This window comes from Triticum aestivum, chromosome 4D, assembly GCF_018294505.1.
Source record: "Triticum aestivum cultivar Chinese Spring chromosome 4D, IWGSC CS RefSeq v2.1, whole genome shotgun sequence".
Lineage (NCBI taxonomy): Eukaryota > Viridiplantae > Streptophyta > Magnoliopsida > Poales > Poaceae > Triticum > Triticum aestivum.
This window is the reverse complement of record NC_057805.1, coordinates 239,280,179-239,299,702: the sequence shown is the minus strand read 5'-3', so window position 1 is coordinate 239,299,702 and position 19,524 is coordinate 239,280,179.

Here is a 19,524-nt window from a genome sequence, read left to right as displayed (position 1 = left end):
ACTTGTATCACCATCTCTTCGCTGAACTAGTGCACCTATACAATTTACCATTGTATTGTGCGTGTTGGGGACACAAGAGATTCTTTGTTATTTGGTTGTAGGGTTGTTTGAGAGAGACCATCTTCATCATACGCCTCCCACAGATTGATAAACCTTAGGTCATCCACTTGAGGGAAATTTGCTACTGTCCTACAAACCTCTGCACTTGGAGGCCTAACAATGTCTACAAGAAGAAGGTTGTGTAGTAGACATCAGGCATCCACCTGAAGCATGTGCCACTCTACTGCGAGAATGAAAGCGCCATCAAGATTGCCAACAACCCAGTTCAGCACTCGAAGACAAAGCACATTCAGATTCGTCATCACTTTCTCAGAGATCATGTTATGAAGGAAGATATTGATATCATTCACGTCAACACTGAAGAGCAATTGGCAGATATCTTCACAAAGCCCTTTGATGAGAAAAGGTTTTGCAAGTTGCGGTGTGAGCTAAATATCTTAGAATCCTCAAATGTCCTATAATTGGACACACATCCTAACGCTTATGCATGTTGATGACTTAGATGTGCAACACACAAAGTAACATATATCTTCAATCAATGAAGACATACACTCTAAGTGTGAATACATTAACGTGGAATTTGACTTCGGAGCGCCATGATAATTGTGCGCCGTGTCTGGGTCTAATACTTCCTATACGTGGGTAACGCCACCACCAAAATCTTATTGGAATGTTTCATTTGGCGTCACAATTGCTTAGTCTTCGCATTTGGTTTATCTTCAACATTAATTTGACTTCGAGGTTTATCTTCGCAATGTTGAGTTGGTTTGATATGTAAATATATATGCGTGTTATGTCCTCAACAACATTCACTTATAGGTATGTCTTCATACTTTTATCTAAGTGAATGTGATCGGACCCTAACCCCCCCCCCTCTGTGCTTCTACCTCAAATTCTATCTATCGAAGTCATATGCACTCTGTTGAAACCTGTCAATTGGCTTCTCTGAGTCCTTGTCAGCTGAAGACAAAGAGACAAACATGTAAATCTGTTTTAATGCCATATCCTTTTTGCCTGACCGAAGAAGCCGGAACGACCACCTGACAATCCAGGCATGTGTGGGAACGTGGAACAACTTTCAATAAGTTGCATGCAAGCCACGCGTCCTTCAGATGTGAGCCACCAGGGGCACCTGCGTAATTACGCTGTGCTTCCCCTTTCCTTATAAATATGCACACCATGCGGTCAAAATCTCTTCTTCCACCTCGCCACCTCGCTCAAACCCTAGCGCCTCCGCTAGCTCGCGAAGACGCCGGATATGAAGCACTTAGCTGCCAAGACTTTTCTTCGTCGCCGTCCCCACGCCGGCCGCGGACCTCGTCCTCTTTGCCGCCGCCGTAGGTGTCTTCCGCCGCCAAGTTAGGGCATGGGAGATTGAACTGCTCGGCTTCTAACTCTGCCTCTTCTAGCAGTTTGTCAGTGGTAATTAAATATCACTTAATACTGCCTTTTCGATCCTTCAAATCCATTCACTTTAACCAAAAGTGGTTTCTTCACTTCCAAATATGGATCCCTCCTTATCTGCATCTCATATCATGCTAAGAATATTCACTTATGCTTCATAACTAGTTAGATTCGTCACTTTTACTTATTCATGGATTCGTAAGAACCAACTCTCTTCATATAAGTGAATGTCTCGCTCTATGAGGTCAATGTCTTTAAACCGATTTTTCTTCAAAATCTTCTGAGAATGCATATGACCTCTTCCCCTTCCCTCGCGTCTCTAATGCTGTCATAGGTACATGTCAATGGGAGAATCCCTTGGTTCTCATAGTCTGCATTCATTTGCAGAGTTCTTACAGCATCATATACACTCCCCTGAAGCCAGCTCTTGTCTGACCAGTAGAAGGAAGCCATTCACTGTTCTGAAGCCCTTCAGTCTGAATACAATGGCAACTGAGAAATCAACAAGAAAAGGTGGAAGGCAACGCCGTGGAGATACTACTAAGGATTTACCTCCAGATCTGTTCGAACTGTACAAGTCAGATCCAGAGGAAAGGTATGGCCAGCGCAAGACCCGAATCCAATGGATTCAAAGATATTGGGCTGAACAATGGTTCAAATATAACTTCGTAACCCCGGGATATGCAGAGAAGAATGCTATCAAGCGCCCATGGGGAGATATTCTGTACAGGAATATGCAGCCAAAGTCGAAGTCTGAAGCCATTGCTCAAGGCTTCTACCCATGCATGGTCCGAGGACCGAAGCCAGAGAGTGACGACCCATCGTCCATGTTATGGTGTCGTGAAGAAAATCTCTTTAAGCGCAACTATCAGTTTGCCAAGGAGTCAGCTGTGAAGAACAAGAAAGATCTTGGACTCAACTTCAACCCTGGTCCATCTGCTCCTAGGACGGATGGCACACGCGATGCCAATCCAAATGTCATCGACCCCTTCACTAGCTTCGATGGGCTTCTCTCTCACATAGCTGCTTAGAGGGCCACTGTGGAGCAATCAGCTGATGACGCAGACTCAGAAGATGCGCTGCTCCACCAAAGCAAAAGAAAAAAATTCAAAAGCTTCAAAGCCCTCCGTCATACCCAAAGCTTCGACTGTGAAGCCATTGGCCACTGCACCTCCTGAACCCAGTGTGCAGTCTGAAGATTTGTCTCGTGTCTCCAAGAAAACTGAGAAGTCCAAGAAAACCAAGAAGCCCAAGAAGATTTCTGGGCATGAACTGACTCCTGCTGCCGTTCTGCGCAACGAGGAAGACACCATTGATCTGTCCAGTGATGAAGATCTTGGTGATGAAGCCCTTGAGATGCTGATCAAGAGCAAGCAAGAGGCGGAGATCTTCAACAATCTGCCCCTCTTTGATGTTGACATTTTGAACAACTTCATCGATGAGTGGTTCGATGACCAAAGCATCAGTATTGATGATCTTTAGTTGCCGGTGGACATAAGCGTCACATTTCATGGAGCCATTGTTAATGAGTTGGCCTTGGCTCAGAAGATTGTCGAGCTCAAGAACATGATTGCCTATGAGAAGGCTCATTTCAAGAAGAACATGGCCAAGCACAGCGTGGCAGATGTTCAAATCTTCAAGAAGATGCTGCATGACCTCAAAGAAGAGTTCCACAAGAAGCGTGATGAAGCTAAAGGCTCACGAGAGCGCATGAAGTACTTCGCAGAGAAATGTGTTCAAGCCCACAATGAAGCTGAAAAGCACAAAGCTCTTGGGCGTCCTGGCATCGGTCCTAGGATGGCTGCCAAGCAAAAGAAGAAGTCTGTTGTGGCCCAAACTGAAGCACCAAGACAGGAAGAACCTCGCATTGTTATCCCTGCCAGTATGACAGGCTCGAAGCCTAAGGTCACCTCAGCAGCCTCAGAGCTAAAGAAGACAAGGGAAGCTGAAGCCGAAGCCAGGAAACACAAGCACAAGGATGCTTCTGATGAGGCCCCATCCAAGAAGAAGTTGAAGACAAAGTCTTCAAAGAAAGAGCGTGCTGCCACCTCTGAGCCCCTCAATGTTGAACCCATTTCTGTTGCACTTCCAGCCTCAACCAATCAAGAGCATCGTCTTGTGATCCATGTGCCTGCTTCCACAGAGGCTCCTGAAGATGAAGAAGTTCCAGCTGTTGACCCCATCACAGCTGAAGACATTGGTCATGATGACAATGTTAATGATGATGAAGTCCTTCCTCAGCTCGAGCCCTAGTCGGTATCATTGCCTGCTCCAACGAGCAGTGAACTAATCAGCATTGGTCATCCATTGACGCCAATCGCTTAGGATGACTCATGCGCCGAGCGCCCACAGCAAGACACCCCACTACATGATGAGACCCCCAGAACTCCACCACCTCAATTCACCACTCTGGTGCTTGACGATGACAACTACATGGTGCAGACCACTCCCTCACCAAAGGCGTCGCCCGCATTTCGCAGGCTTTGCAAAGGCCCCAGGCCACAGGTCACCATGTCGAGCATTCCGGAACAGGAAGTGCACCAAAGCTCAGTAGAACGTCAAGTGTTTCCTGAAGCCACCCCTACTGCGAATGTCTCTGAGTCTGAAGCTAAAGCTGCTGAAGACATTATGGCTGCATCAGCCAATGAAGATCAAGGAGGAAGAGAAGAAGAAAGAGTTGCCACACCCCCTGCTATTGATCAAGTTATTCTTGAGGAGAATGTGATTGTGCCCGATGCTCCTGTTATTGAACAAACGGAGGTTGAAACCACTGAGGCTGCCACAAACAATGCTACTGAAGCCAATGACACTGTGATGGCTGAAGACAATGTGGAGCCTGAGGCTCATGTGGAGCCTGAAGCCAATATGGATGCTGAAGCCACTGTTCCATCGCCAAGGCCTCACACAATTGAACAGGCCTATGATCATGGCGAACTAGTCACGGTGAGATGGCCCATTATGGTTCCTCCCACAGCTCCCGGACCACAATATGACTATCATGTGGAGTAGAGACCACAAGTTCAGAAGCCCAAGCCACGGTTGCCAAGGCTTCTAGGTGCTGCAACAACGCCAGGTTCTTTCAGCGTGAACAACTTAATAGCACACAACACCTTCTTTGACAGTGTCAAGAATCCCTACTCGAAGCCAAAGATCTCTTCCAATCGATTTTGGAGCCATCAGCAGCACAACTATTACTCCTGCATTCTATACAATCAAGAGCGAATCTTTCCACACATGCGTCTTGATTGTGAAGCTATTGCTGGGCTACCCTGTCTTGAAGAAGCTCTTGACTGCTTTAGAGAGGTTGGTCTTCTGCCATTTGTAACAGACAAAGAGCACTGGAATGAAGAGCTTCTACTGCAGTTCTATGCCACACTTCATATTCGTGGCTACAACAGGGATACGAAGACATGGATCCTTGAGTGGATGTCAGGTGATGTGCATCATGAAGCCAAAGCTCAAGACATCATCGAGCTTACTTCCTAGCCCACTCCAGGTGAGTTGTACGAGCCTGGTTGTCAGCTTCACAGAAATGAACTGCAGAGTATTTTTCAGAGGCCTGAGCCAAATATGACTGAGATGCTCAGTATGATGAAGCCACTGCCTCAAGATGCTGAATACCCCAAAGAGTTCTTCGTGAAGGACCTCGAGTACTTGCCACGCACAGTTTATCATATTCTGAGGCGTACTCTATGGCCAATTAAGGCACACTCTTCTGAAGCCAAACTTGAAGGAGCCATGAAGACTTTGGTATTTTATATCATCAATGGCATCAGATTCAATACCTAGGATTTCAGACAACTTGCTGCATCTGGGATTGATCTGTTTGGTTTGATGTTTTATGCTCCATGGGTGATGTGCCTGATCAAGCTCCATTCTTCTGTTGACTATTAGCCCTCAGCACACAACCATCTTGTTTTTCTGCCTGAGGCTGATCTGTCCATTGAAGCCATCTACCCAGAGCCTGCGAAGAAGCCTCTACATCTTCACAATGCTGAACACTAAAGCTTCTCGCAACCAATGGAGGGAATTCTTGTCCCCAATGCCGCAACTCCCGCTTATCCTTTGGCTGGCAATATGCGTGTGCCACATCGTGCCAACACCGAAGCCACTGCAAGTACGATTTCTCAAAGGCCTGGAAAGTGATCTTGAGTACTCAATGACCGAGAGCTTCTTGTGGCCTTACATCAGAAGCAGGATAAGCATCATGACTGGCTAAAGCATCAGATGCAGAGTATCTTGGTGGATGTCAATCGCATTCGAAACTTGGCCACAAAGAACTCATTTGTTGCCCATGAAGCCTATCGGCGGTCCTGGAAGAGTCTCACACTGCTCTGTCCTGAAGACGATCTTCACGACGATGGCTTCACTGAGGACTTCAAGTTTGATTCCACGCCCCCACAAAATGCAAGCTGGCGCCGCACTCCCTCAATTGAAGATTATGAGCGTTCATCTTCAGCTGCAACTGTTGTTGCGAGAGTCATCAATGAAGAAGACGACACCATTTCACCAACCATGGCTGCACTACATCTCGACACTGCATCAGGCCCGTCTGCACCATCGAACTCCAACATCGACCCTGCTCCATCATCCACTCCTGATGGGAATGCCTAGATACTCTATGTCTTCAAACCTTTTTGGTCCTTACTGACAAAAGGGGGAGAAGCTTATGAGTTGATAGTCTTCAAGCGGGTCCTTATGGGTGGGTGCATTATTTTTGCTAAGTCTTTACAACTCTCGTCTTTTGAAACATTTGGTTCTTTGAGTTGTAACACTTAAACTCGATGGTCGTCTGCTAATTTTTATGCTACCTTGTGATGCGATGATAAATTCTGCACGAAGCCATTCCGCAGATGTCCATTTTTCATTATGCATGTCATTATCTTCATTATCTCTTTATATGCATGATGAATTGTCTTCATATGTTGAAGAGGATCTCCACAAAGTAAAACCTGCCATGTGCATTTGCATTCAAAAGCAAAAAACTTATATTCACATCTTCAGGGGGAGCCTTGCCACTTATGTAGACAATGCCTTAATCCTTAAACTTTCACATACTTTTATTCCCGTTGAAAACTTCAACCGGTTTGTCATCAATCACCATAAAGGGGAAGATTGTAAGTGCATCTAGTGCCACCCTTAGTTGGTTTTGGAGTATTGACGACAAACTTGGTTGAGGGACTAATGTGTTTGTGAGAATTGCAGGATAACACGGGTAGTAGTCCCATATTAATTCGGTTTACCTACCAGAGATGACCCCTAAAAATGTGTGAAGACATTGAAGAAAATGGTGGTATGTGAAGATATTCATAGTGAAGATTATGACATGAGAAGACATTCACATGAAGACTATGGAGTGCGAAGACAGAGTTGTTTCATAGTTTCCTTTTCTTCTTTGTTGAGTCATAGGAACCACCTTACTGTTAAGTGGGGTCCAAGTGAACAAAGTCAGAGTGACTGACGTGATGCTCAACCAAATCCTATGTCTTTGAGCGAAGAGAATGAGAGCAAATCTTATCCAGAGCTGGCTGAGTCAGCTTTACTTGTAGCCCAAGTCAAGCTGCCCCGTGTGTTTGAAATCCGACCGTTGGACTGTTGGGGAACGTAGTAATTTCATAAATTTCCCTACGCACACGCAAGATCATGGTGATGCATAGCAAACGAGAGGGGAGAGTGTTGTCCACGTACCCTCGTAGACCGACAGCGGAAGCGTTATCACAACGCGGTTGATGTGGTCGTACGTCTTCACGATCTGACCGATCAAGTACCGAACGTACGACACCTCCAAGTTCTACACACGTTCAGCTCGATGACGTCCCTCGAACTCTGATCCAGCCGAGTGTTGAGGGAGAGTTTCGTCAGCACGACGGCGTGGTGACGATGATGATGTTCGACCGACGCAGGGCTTGGCCTAAGCTCCGCGACGGTATTATCGAGGTGTAATCTGGTGGAGGGGGGCACCGCACACGGCTAAAATATCGTATATCAAGTGTGTCTAGAGGTGCCCCCCTGCCCCCGTATATAAAGGAGCAAGGGGGAGGCCGGCTGCCTATGGGCGCGCCAAGGAGAGGGGGGGAGTCCTCCTCCTAGTAGGAGTAGGACTCCCCTTTCCTAGTCCTACTAGGAAAAGAAGGGGGGAAGGAAAGAGAGGCAGAGGGAGAGGGAAAGGGGGCTGCGCCCCCCTCTCCTAGTCCAACTAGGACTCCTCCTGGGAGGGGGCGCACCACCTCCTGGCTGCTGCCCTCTCTCTCCCCTCAAGGCCCACTAAGGCCCAATACTTCCCCGGGGGGTTCCGGTAACCCTCCGGCACTCCGGTTTAATCCGAAACTTCTCCGGAACACTTCCGGTGTCCGAATATAGTCGTCCAATATATCAATCTTTACGTCTCGACCATTTCGAGACTCCTTGTCATGTCCGTGATCACATCCGGGACTCCGAACAACCTTCGGTACATCAAAACATATAAACTCATAATAAAACTGTCATCGTAACTTTAAGCATGCGGACCCTTTGGGTTCGAGAACTATGTAGACATGACCGAGACACCTCTTCGGTCAATAACCAATAGCGGGACCTGGATGCCCATATTGGCTCCCACATATTCTACGAAGATCTTTATCGGTCAGACTGCATAACAACATACGTTGTTCCCTTAGTCATCGGTATGTTACTTGCCCGAGATTCGATCGTCGGTATCTCGATACCTAGTTCAATCTCGTTACCGGCAAGTCTCTTTACTCGTTCCGTAATACATCATCCCGCAACTAACTCATTAGTCACAATGCTTGCAAGGCTTATAGTGATGTGCATTACCGAGTGGGCCCAGAGATACCTCTCCGACAATCGGAGTGACAAATCCTAATCTCGAAATACGCCAACCCAACAAGTACCTTTGGAGACACCTGTAGAGCACCTTTATAATCACCCAGTTACGTTGTGACGTTTGGTAGCACACAAAGTGTTCCTCCGGTAAACGGGAGTTGCATAATCTCATAGTCATAGGAACATGTATAAGTCATGAAGAAAGCAATAGCAACATACTAAACGATCGGGTGCTAAGCTAACGTAATGGGTCATGTCAATCACGTCATTCTCCTAATGAGGTGATCCCGTTAATCAAATGACAACTCATGTCTATGGCTAGGAAACATAACCATCTTTGATTAACGAGCTAGTCAAGCAGAGGCATACTAGTGACACTCTGTTTGTCTATGTATTCACACATGTATTATGTTTCCGGTTAATACAATTCTAGCATGAATAATAAACATTTATCATGATATAAGGAAATATATAATACTTTATTATTGCCTCTAGGGCATATTTCCTTCATGGACATGTGTCAATTCCTTAGTGACCCAGGGTCATTTCACATAAATCAGGTCGGGTTGCCCTGGCTATAAATAGCCCACCCCCTACACCATAAATTGGTGGCCGCTCAGAGTTAGTGCACGACTTCTGTCGTTTGAGAGCAACCCACCTCTGAAGCATTTGAGAGAGAGATCCTTGCGAGGACAAAGCCCAAAACACCCAGAGCCAAAGGGTGTTAGGCATCACTAAAGTCTTTATGTCCGCTTGACTTGAAGACTTGTTACACTTGAGGATTGTGAATCCTCCAGCCGGTTAGGCGTCGCGTTCTGAGCATCCAAGAGCCATTGTGGATTGCCAGTGAATGAAGTCCGTGATGGTTTGGAAGTCTACCTTGAAGACCTACCAGGGTGATTGGGCGAGGACTGTGTGTTCTTAGCTCAAGGGGAATAAGGTGAAGACGCGGTCTTCTGAGTTGAATCTCAGCCTCCCTAACCAGACGTACAGTTGCCACAGCAACTCGAATTGGTCTACCAAATCTGTGTCCTTCCCAAGCAACTGGTTCTATCCTTCCCATCTCTTTACTTTACAGTTTGTCCTCGTGAAGTCATTGCCTGCTTGCATGATCTGATTGGCTTCACTGTGTGAAGACTGTTTGCTGTTTGGCTTCATACTATCTTCCATCAAGATCCATACTACCTAGCTGCTGATAGTCTTCGTGCTTTCACTTCATTGCTTACTTGACTATGGCCTGTCTAGTGTAGTCTACCTTCCGCTGCATAGCAATAGGTTCATTTCTACTGTTTGTCTTCAAAGTCCCAGTGTTTTGCAGACTTTCATAAAAATTTCCTATTCACCCCCTCCCCCTCTGCGTCTCACATTCGACAACCTCCGTACATATGACATCAAGCTCAATCCGGAAAAGTGTGTTTTCAGCGTTCCCGCCGGAAAACTGCTGGGCTTCATCGTCTCCAATAGAGGAATTGAGGCAAATCCAGCCAAAATCCAAGCTTTGTCACAAGTGGCTACACCAACAGACCTTAAACAGGTCAAAAAACTAGCCGGATGTGTGGCAGCTTTAAGCAGCTTTATTTCCAGACTAGGAGAAAAAGCATTGCCGCTTTATCGCCTTCTCCAACGCACCGACCACTTCGAGTGGACGGATGCGGCAACGGCCGAACTGGAAGAGATAAAGGCTCTTTTAGCGAGCAACCCAATCCTGGCCGCGCCGAACGTCGGTGAACCCATGTTATTATACATCTCGGCAACACACCAGGTGGTGAGCGCGGTGCTTGTCGTAGAGCGAGAGGAGGACGGACACAAATTCCCACTTCAGAAACCGGTATACTACATATCCACTGTCCTCACACCATGCAAATCCTGGTACCCTCATTACCAAAAGATAGCATACGCGGTCTTCATGACATCCCGGAAGCTACGACACTACTTTCAAGAGTGCTCAATCACGGTTTGTTCCGAAGTACCACTCAATGACATAATAAACAACCATGATGCCATGGGCCGGATCGCAAAGTGGGCCATTGAGCTCCTTCCATTCGACATAACATACAAACCGCGCTGGGCCATTAAATCCCAAGTACTGGCCGACTTCATCGCCGAATGGACAGAGGCCGAACTCCCTAAAGAGTACGGCACATATTCCAACTGGGTCATGCACTTCGATGGTTCCAAAATGCTGGCGGGCTTAGGAGCGGGCGTTGTCTTAACGTCCCCCACTGGAGACACAGTTCAGTACGTACTCCAAATATTATACACAGACTCCAACAATGCAGCCGAATATGAGGCCTTATTGCATGGTCTTCGGATAGCTGTCTCCATGGGCATACAACGCTTGGAGGTGCGCGGGGATTCAAACCTCACAATATCCCAAATAAATGGAGACTTCGACGCCAAAGATCTGAAGATGGCGGCCTATCATAACGCCGTTCTCAAAATGTCGGCTCGGTTCGAGGGGCTCGAGTTTCATCATTTGGCTCGAGAAAGTAATCAAGCGGCGGATGTCCTTGCTCGCATCGGCGCCAAGCGTGACCCTGTCCCGCCTAATGTATTCCTGGAAAGGCTCTTCAAGCCATCCGTGGTGTGGCAAGGGGAGAGCGGCAACACCAGTCCAGACCCGATTATACCCCCAGATTCCAAACACTATACCGATATCATCGGGGGCTCAGCCACCGAAATAACACCATCGGCCCACTTATCATGGCAGTAATTGCACCATGGACCGAACCCTTCTTAGCCTACCTTAATAGGCGAGAGCTCCCTGAGGATCAGAATGAGGCTCGCTTCATTGTCCGGCGCTCGAAAGCCTACAAGGTCCATGACGGAGAGCTCTACAAGAAAAGTGCTACCGGAGTACTTCAAAGATGTATCTCCGAAGAAGAGGGATGACAGCTCTTGGCCGAAATTCATGCCAGTCTCGGTGGTCACCATGCCGCAGCTCGGGCCCTTGTAAGTAAGGCCTTCCGTACAGGTTTCTATTGGCCGACTGGCCGAGCAGATGCACAAGACCTTGTCCAACGTTGCGTCGGATGCTAACTTTTCGCCAACCAAAGCCATATGCCTCCCACCGCTCTACAAACAATCCCCATTACTTGGCCTTTTGCGGTCTGGGGGCTTGATATGGTTGGACCCCTTAAAGGAGGAAGCCATAAGAAAAAATATCTGCTGGTCATGGTAGATAAATTCACCAAATGGATAGAGGCCAAACCAGTTAAAACGGCCGAAGCTGGACCAGTGATAGACTTCATATCCGGTGTTTTGCACCGTTATGGCGTCCCACACAGCATCATCACCGATAATGGCTCCAATTTTATAGCCGATGCGGTGAAAACCTGGTGTGCTAACCTGGGCATTAAGCTCGATTACGCCTCCATCTATCATCCACAAACAAATGGTCAAGTCGAATGAGCTAATGGTCTTATTATGAGCAGCATTAAGCCTAGACTAGTGTGGTCTTTGAAAGAATCAGACAAGCACTGGGTTGAGGAGCTCGACTCCGTACTCTGGGGGCTGCGGACCACGCCCAATCGCACTACCAGATATACACCCTTCTTCATGGTGTACGGCGCAGAGGTTGTGTTGCCCTGCGACATTATTCATGACTCATCTCGAGTGCGCATGTATGAAGAGAGAGAGAGGCCGAGCTTGATCGGCAGGACGGCTTAGATGCCCTGGAGGAGGAGCGCGATGTCGCAAAAGCCCGTTCCGCATTTTATCAACAGCAGGCTCATAGATATCAAAGCAGAAAAGTGCGGACCAAGACTTATAACGTTGGCGAACTCGTTCTACGCTTACCAGAGAAGAAAAAGGACAAACTCAAGCCAAGTGGGAGGGTCCCTTCATCATAGATGAAGTTCTCACTGGAGGAGCGTACCGCTTGCGTGATGCATCGGACAACCGCTTAGAGCCGAACCCGTGGAATGCCGCTAGACTCCGAAGATTCTACGCCTAGAGCTGAACTCTTTGTTCGTCTTCTTCTCCCTGTGTTTCCATTATTTTTCCTCTCTTTAACTTTTCTTCTAGCTTTAAGCTCTTGTGCGGCTAAACTACACACCTATGACGTACACATCCTTAAATATGTACACCCATAATACCTGGGTGCTTCTCTTACATAAGCTTATTATTATTATTATTTTACGAGCATCAAGCTCCCCACATATGTGTCTTTCTTTCTCATATGTACCTTTTCTCCGCCATTATATGCACCGTTATGCCTTAAGTTTTGGCCAAGCTGGGTTGCCTGGCTCCTGTGCTTATGCCCTACGTTCCCGTTTATTCGGCTAGGGCATAAAGGGAGCACCTCTACGATTGTTACTGCCGGGTCATCCGGACGTATACCTTAGACTAGATGACGCCGAAAGCTAGCGTTCTTAAGGGAATATTCGGTCGACGGACTAAAGACGTGTTACACTCATTACACTATGAACCCCTAGATGTCACGTACACTATGATTTTTTCAATCATAGTTCGGGCATGCACACTAACGCATGTTCACCCAGGGAAAGGAACCCTTAACGGAACTATTCTCCCTTGAAGATGTTTCTTACAATTACAATGTAATATAACATAGCTAGCCGGATACAACTTGTCTGTTCAAGCAACTATGACCCCTACGCATGGTTTCCACGCATACCCTGGTCTATATGGCCGTTTTGGTATTCGGAAACACTCCCCGCCTTCGGGTCCAGAGGTTGAAGCGAAAAGGTCTGCCATGACAATTGTTTTACAATCCGGCTAGGGGCAATTATGTCAATTGAAGTACATAGTCACTTGGACTCAAAAACTTCTTCCTCTATGCCGTCTAACAGGTTGTCTAGCTTACAATCCTGTTGGGAATATTTGGCGGCTACCTTTACTTGGTCATATACCAAACTAACTGGAATTTCTTTTCCATCTGACCCCTTAGGCCCGACCCGGGCCATATGATTCGGGTCAAGCTTGGTGTACCGTGTCTTCACCATGGCCCAGGGCTCCCGCGCACCTTCTTTGTGTACCGTGTCTTCCATAATCGAATACGCCGCCGTGCTCCTTTGAATAGCTCCACGAGCTCCACCATACTTCCTGGAGGGGAGGCGGATGGCCATAAAGCCTTGGCAACACTCCGCATTGCTTGCCGAGCTCGCTTGTGCATTTGGGATAGCTCTTGTAGCAGGTCGCCTTGAGATCCGGACATTTCCTCTTCGGGATGGCCAGTCAGCATACCTGCAGACATAAATTTGTTAGTTCTTGTCCTCGCCGAATTATATGGAGGCAAGTTCGCAAAGCATACTGAATATGCCGCCTCATAGTCTCTTATTCTCCTTCACGGAGTCGGCTAGCTGGGCTTGCACATCTTTTAGTTCTTCGCCCTGCAGGGTGTTGGAATCCCGCAGCTTATTTTTATCACCCCTGACCCGTGTCAGCACACGTTCGCTCGCGGCTAGTTGCCTTTTGGCCTCTTGTTCACCCGCTTGCGCGACTTTCAGGGCCTCCTTTAGTTGATCTGATGATCCTGCCATGGGGAATGCAAAAAGTATTAATATTACTGGTATATGATTATGTTTTCTCGATGGTGGGGAACATTACCAAGCGATGCCTTCTGGGATTTCTCCAGTTCGGCGGTAGCAGCAGCGAGCTGGGTCCGACACTTTTCCAGCTCTTGAGACAACAGGTTGTTCTTCTCTGTGAGCACCTGGTTATACAATTATCCTTAAATCAGTTGTATCAACTGCTTCAAGTCTCGGGGGTTACTGGTATATAATTATCAGATTTGTACAAATGTGTACTTACCCGCATATCTTTCAAATGCTGGTGTTTGGCTCTAGTAAGCCCATCTCGAGCCGCTCGGATGTATGCATCAGCCGAGCTGAAGGCATTGAATGCCTCTTTTGTAAAGCTGGGGTCGCGAAGAGCGGCCCGCCGGCGCCGATGATTCGTGGCGCTTTCCACTTCAGAGTTTGTGACGGATACATCATCTGAATCCTCGGCCGAAGGACAATCCGGCGTCACTCTCATATCAGCCCTTGCCTTTAAGGCAGGGTCTGGAACCTAACTTCTGGAGGCGCGGCCGGTAGGATCCCCGGACATAGTCCGGCGAACGCTTTTTCTGATAAGACACAGCGGATAATGTCACAGTTTGATGTGACTGCCAGGGGGCATGATTAAAAAACCATACCTCTTTGATGAAGGTTCTGCCGTGTTGTCGTTCGCCTTCCTCTTCAAAGATTTGCTCGGCGCAAGCGCCGCTCTCCTAGGAGATGCCTCTAGTGCACGTTGAGGCGTCGGGCGCCTCCCCTTTGGTGTCTGAAATAGTGCGGTGGGTGAGGCATAATGAGGAAGCTATTTCGAAGAAAGTGTCTCTCGATTACTTACATGCAAGGCAGGGAGGAGGCCGGGATAGTCGGCGATGATGGCCACTTCCGTGCCGTCATAGCTCACCTGGTAGAATACTCCATCCTCAAGCTCCACAAATACGTCCGCATCCTCTTCGAATCCGGGGTTAAGGTCGTGTTTGTGATCCTCTGGCTGTGGGGCGGGGCTATGGATCCCCTCGGTAACCTTCCGCCATTCCTGTTACAAATGGATGGGTTACTATCCATCAAAGGTGACTCAGGGAGAGGATTGAGTAAAGTGGTGGGATTAGAACTCACCTAGCTAGGAGGACTGTACATGGAAAATCCATCTCGACGTTTAAGACGAGTGAACTCCTCTTTCTCCCCTTTGTAAAGTTCGGCCAATATTTTGGCCAAAGCGGCGGGGGTGTCCGGACCCTTCCGACCACAGCGTGAGGCGTCATCTTCCCCATTATAGTGCCACATGGGAAGCCCTCTGTATTGGAGTGGGTGGACCCCTGCACTATGGAAGTCGCCATTACTTTGATTATTTATAATCCGGACTGGGTAAGTGTCCTTATCTTGCCCATCAATTAACGGACTTCCGCACTATCTTCCTCCTCGAGGCTCCAAGGGCACCAGCTGTGGCGTTTCTTCAACGGAGCATTTGAAAATTCGGGAAGACCCATTCGAATTGGGTCGAGGAGAGAGACGTCCTCAATATAGAACCATTCTGAGGGCCATTCTTCGGGCGCCTTCTTGGGCGTGCCGGACAGGTATCCGGTCCCGGCTATGCGCCATACTTCGGCGCCGCCCACCTTGAATATCGACCCCTCTTGGTTGCGAGGGACGAGGCAGAATAGCTTCCTCCACAAATCAAAGCGGGCTTCACAGCCCAGGAAAAGCTCGCAAAGGGCAACAAAACCCGCGATGTGCAGGATAGAGGCCGCCGTGAGGTTGTGCAGTTGGAGGACATAATACTCCAGGAGTCCATGGAGGAAAGGGTGGATTGGAAACCCGGCGCCTCTCAACAAGTAGGATATGAAGCACACCCGTTCCCCCCTGGTTGGATTGGGGAAATTTTCCGCGAGAACTTTGCCTGTGAAGGAGGTCAATTCTGCTCGAACAGGGACCAGATCCGCGGGGGGAAGGAATCCCTATGTTTGGAGCTTAACCAACTGCTCATGGGATACAGAACATCTCTCCCAATAGCCTTTTTCGGAGCCATGAGGGCGGGAGGAAGAACTGGGGACGCTAGCCATGTTGAATGGTTTCCCCTGGCAAGACTCTGAGGATTTTCCGCTGGGTGTGGAATGGATCTAAGATCCAATCCCTTTAAATAGAGGCCTTTCTTACGTGGCCGGGGGGTTATGTGCACAAAATACCCCGACCTCTCGTATTCGCTCGACACGTGGAAGCAGAAGGTGTAGAGGCACAAAAGCCGATGGGTGTGACATTAAATGGAAGGACGAATAGAGCTCTTTAAGTCAGGTACTTTGAAGTGATTGGAGGAGGAACCCGCCTTGCAATGCCGAAGACAATCTGTGTGCGGGACACCTCGTCATTGAAGCCTGTTTCAGGGGCAACTGAGGGAGTCCTGGATTAAGGGGTCCTCGGGCGTCCGACTTGTTAGACATGGGCCGGACTGATGGGCCGTGAAGATACAAGACAGAAGACTCTCTCCCATGTCCGGATGGGACTCTCCTTGGCGTGGATGGCAAGCCTGGCATTCGGATATGAAGATTCCTTTCTCTATAACCAACTTTGTACAACCCTAGTCCCCTCCGGTGTATATTTAAACCAGAGGGTTTAGTCCGTAGAGGCAATCACAATCATACAGGCTAGACTTCTAGGGTTTTAGCCATTACGATCTCGTGGTAGATCAACTCTTGTAATACTCATATTCATCAAGATCAATCAAGCAGGAAGTAGGGTATTACCTCCATAGAGATGGCCCGAACCTGGGTAAACATTGTGTCCCCTGTCTCCTGTTACCATCGACCTTAGACGCACGGTTCGGGACCCCCTACCCGAGATCCGCCGGTTTTGACACCGACACATAGCAACAACATAAGTATCTATCCATCTGATATTTTTGTGTAGTTGTACTGAAATCGCCCAATGTAATGATTTGCCTGTGAGTTCAGGCTCCAAGTTACTCCTTTATGAAATCGGCCAACAGTAGCACAACACAAAATTACTGATACATATGAAAAGCACAATAATCAGGATAAAAACCGGTGCCAACCTGTGTGAGGGAGCATATCAATTAGTATTTCCCTTGACTGGAAGCGGAGATAAGTGACTGTGTCATGATAAGGGATGGCTAAAGAGAGGGACAGATTCCAGGGCACCAGTGGGCTCTAGAGGCAAGGTTGGCATGAGCGAGCGTGGGACATAAGACATACCCAGTGTCGTGGAATTGTCACGGCAGATGTCCTCGTGCAAGGACTTAGTCATGGAGCCATCGCCGCTAGGAAGCTTAAGGGGTTAAACGGGACAAGGAACACGAGGGTTATACTGGTTCGGCCCCTTACGGTGAAGGTAAAAGCCTACGTCCAGTTGAGGTGGTATTACTTAGGGGTTCGATGACCAGGGAGCTTAATAGCTATGCCCGGCTCTCGATCTGTTGTCTCTCGTCCTGAACCGCCGCCGGGTCGTCCCTTTATATAGAGAGGTTGACGCCCGCGGCTCTCAGAGTCCCGGCCGGCTTATAACAGTATCCGGCTCGGACTCTTAACTACTCTTGCCTTACATTACAAGACTTGCCATAACGGCGGGTTATCACTACGGGCCTTAAGCCGCCTCCGGGTCTTAAGCCCATTATGGATCCACCATCCTCAAGCTTGGTATTGGGCTTCACGTGATGATCATTATGACATAACCCGGCCCCTCCTGGGCGGGTGACTCTAATGGTTATATCCTCAACATTAGGCCCCAGATTGATTTGAATTGGTTCATGTCAATCTTCAATCCCTTTGAAAGAAAATCTTCCGGCTTCTGCTTGTGCGAAAGTTATAACCCGTCGTGACGTCATCTTCTGGATTCTTAGTAACCCGCCGTGACGTCATCTTCTGGATTCTTAGTAACCCGCCGTGACGTCATCTTTCATTAAATTCATTTTTTATTCTGTCATATCCCAACGGATCTTATCTTTAATGATCATCCCGAAAATCGAGGCGCTTCTGTGGCGAGATAATCACGTCTTGGCCTCCTCGTTTCTCGCGCCCACTTATCAGTCTCCCTTATAAATAGGCCCGGCCCATAAGCCTTCATTCACTCCTCTCTTCCATCGTCTTCCTCCTCTGACGCCCGAGTGCTCGAGCTCCGCCGCCGCCGCCACGCCCCTTGTCTTCCTTAACCTTGGCCGCTGCATCACCCTGAACTGGTCCAGAGAAACGGCGGCGACCTCTGCATCTCATCAGCGCCGGTAAGTCCTTTCACCTCCCTACAGTAGATCCGCATTAGGGTTCTGTCGTTCTTCCCCTGTTCTTCACTGTTCATCTCAAGTTCTTCACAGTTCCGCCACCGAGGTTCCCTTTGATCTAAAAACAGTATAGACTCCCTGCGGTAGTAGTTTCTCACTCATTTTTATGCTAGTAGATCCCCTTTGGCACTAGAAGACCTCGTTCTGAGCTTTTGAACTTCTCTGTATCAGCTTTCTAGGTCTAGAAATTTTTCCTTTCTAGACGATCGTTTGATCCAAAATAATTACTGCGATCTGTGAAACTTGTTTGTGCCACACTTAGTAAAAAATTGCATCTGTTAGCTATGGCAGCTCATATCTCTGGCTTAAAGAGGCCATGCGCTGTGAAGTTTCCGGCTCATTTATGATAGAGTTTTAAACAACTTGAATTACTCATGAAGCCCACACCGGCTTAGATAACCCGACACAATTAGCCATATATCATTAGGCCCCTTCATAAGCCGCCATCTTGAATACTGAACTGTAATCTTCCTCCGGCTTATATTTGAACCGGACATTTCCTTTTGTCATAGGCTTTCATCTTTCACAATGCCGCCCAAGGCTCCCAAGGCACCCATTACGTGCAACTGGATGAGATCCAATGTTACTGATGATACTTTAGATGATTTCGTGAAGACGGGTTACCTGCCTAAAAAGGAGGTCATGTCCTATCGTGCCCCTGACCCGTCCGAAGAAAGACCTCAACCAAGAGACGGAGAGGTTGTGATATTTGCTGATCACATGAGCCGGGGCTTTGCTCCTCCCGGCTCAAAATTCTTCAGAGACGTTCTGAACTTTTTCGATCTGCGACCTCAAGACATTGGACCCAATTCCGTGTCGAACATTTGTAACTTTCAAGTGTTTTGTGAGGTATACCTTGGAGAGGAACCCAGCCTGCTACTCTTTAGGGAGTTATTTTACTTGAACCGCCAGAATGAATGCGCCAACGGGCCTAGCTTGGAACTTGGCGGAATCTCCATTCAACGACGGAGAGATTGCCTCTTTCCTTATGCTGAGCCGCCAAGCCACCCAAAGGACTGGAACCAGACATGGTTCTACTGCCAAGATACTTCTCCGGCTGATGAGAACCCTCTGCCCGGCTTTCGTGCCCTGCGTCTGGAGCCAAATCACCCCCTGCCAGACAAACTATCTCAAGCTGAGCGTCAACCACTGATCCCCACCATCAACAAGATTAAGGCTCTTCTGGGAAATGGCCTTAACGGCGTTGATCTGGTCCGGGTCTGGATTGCTTGGCGGGTGATTCCCTTGAGCCGCCGCCCCGGCTTAATGTGTGATTACACGGGCCGGAAGGATGATCCTCTGCGGCACAGCCCCAACGACCTACCTGAGGACGTCGTTGACGACATGACCAAGTCCCTCTTGAACGAGAGCTTAGCAGACTGCGGGAGGACCGGCTTAAGCCCCTTCTGCCAAGCTAACCCGGCTCCGGCGGTAAGC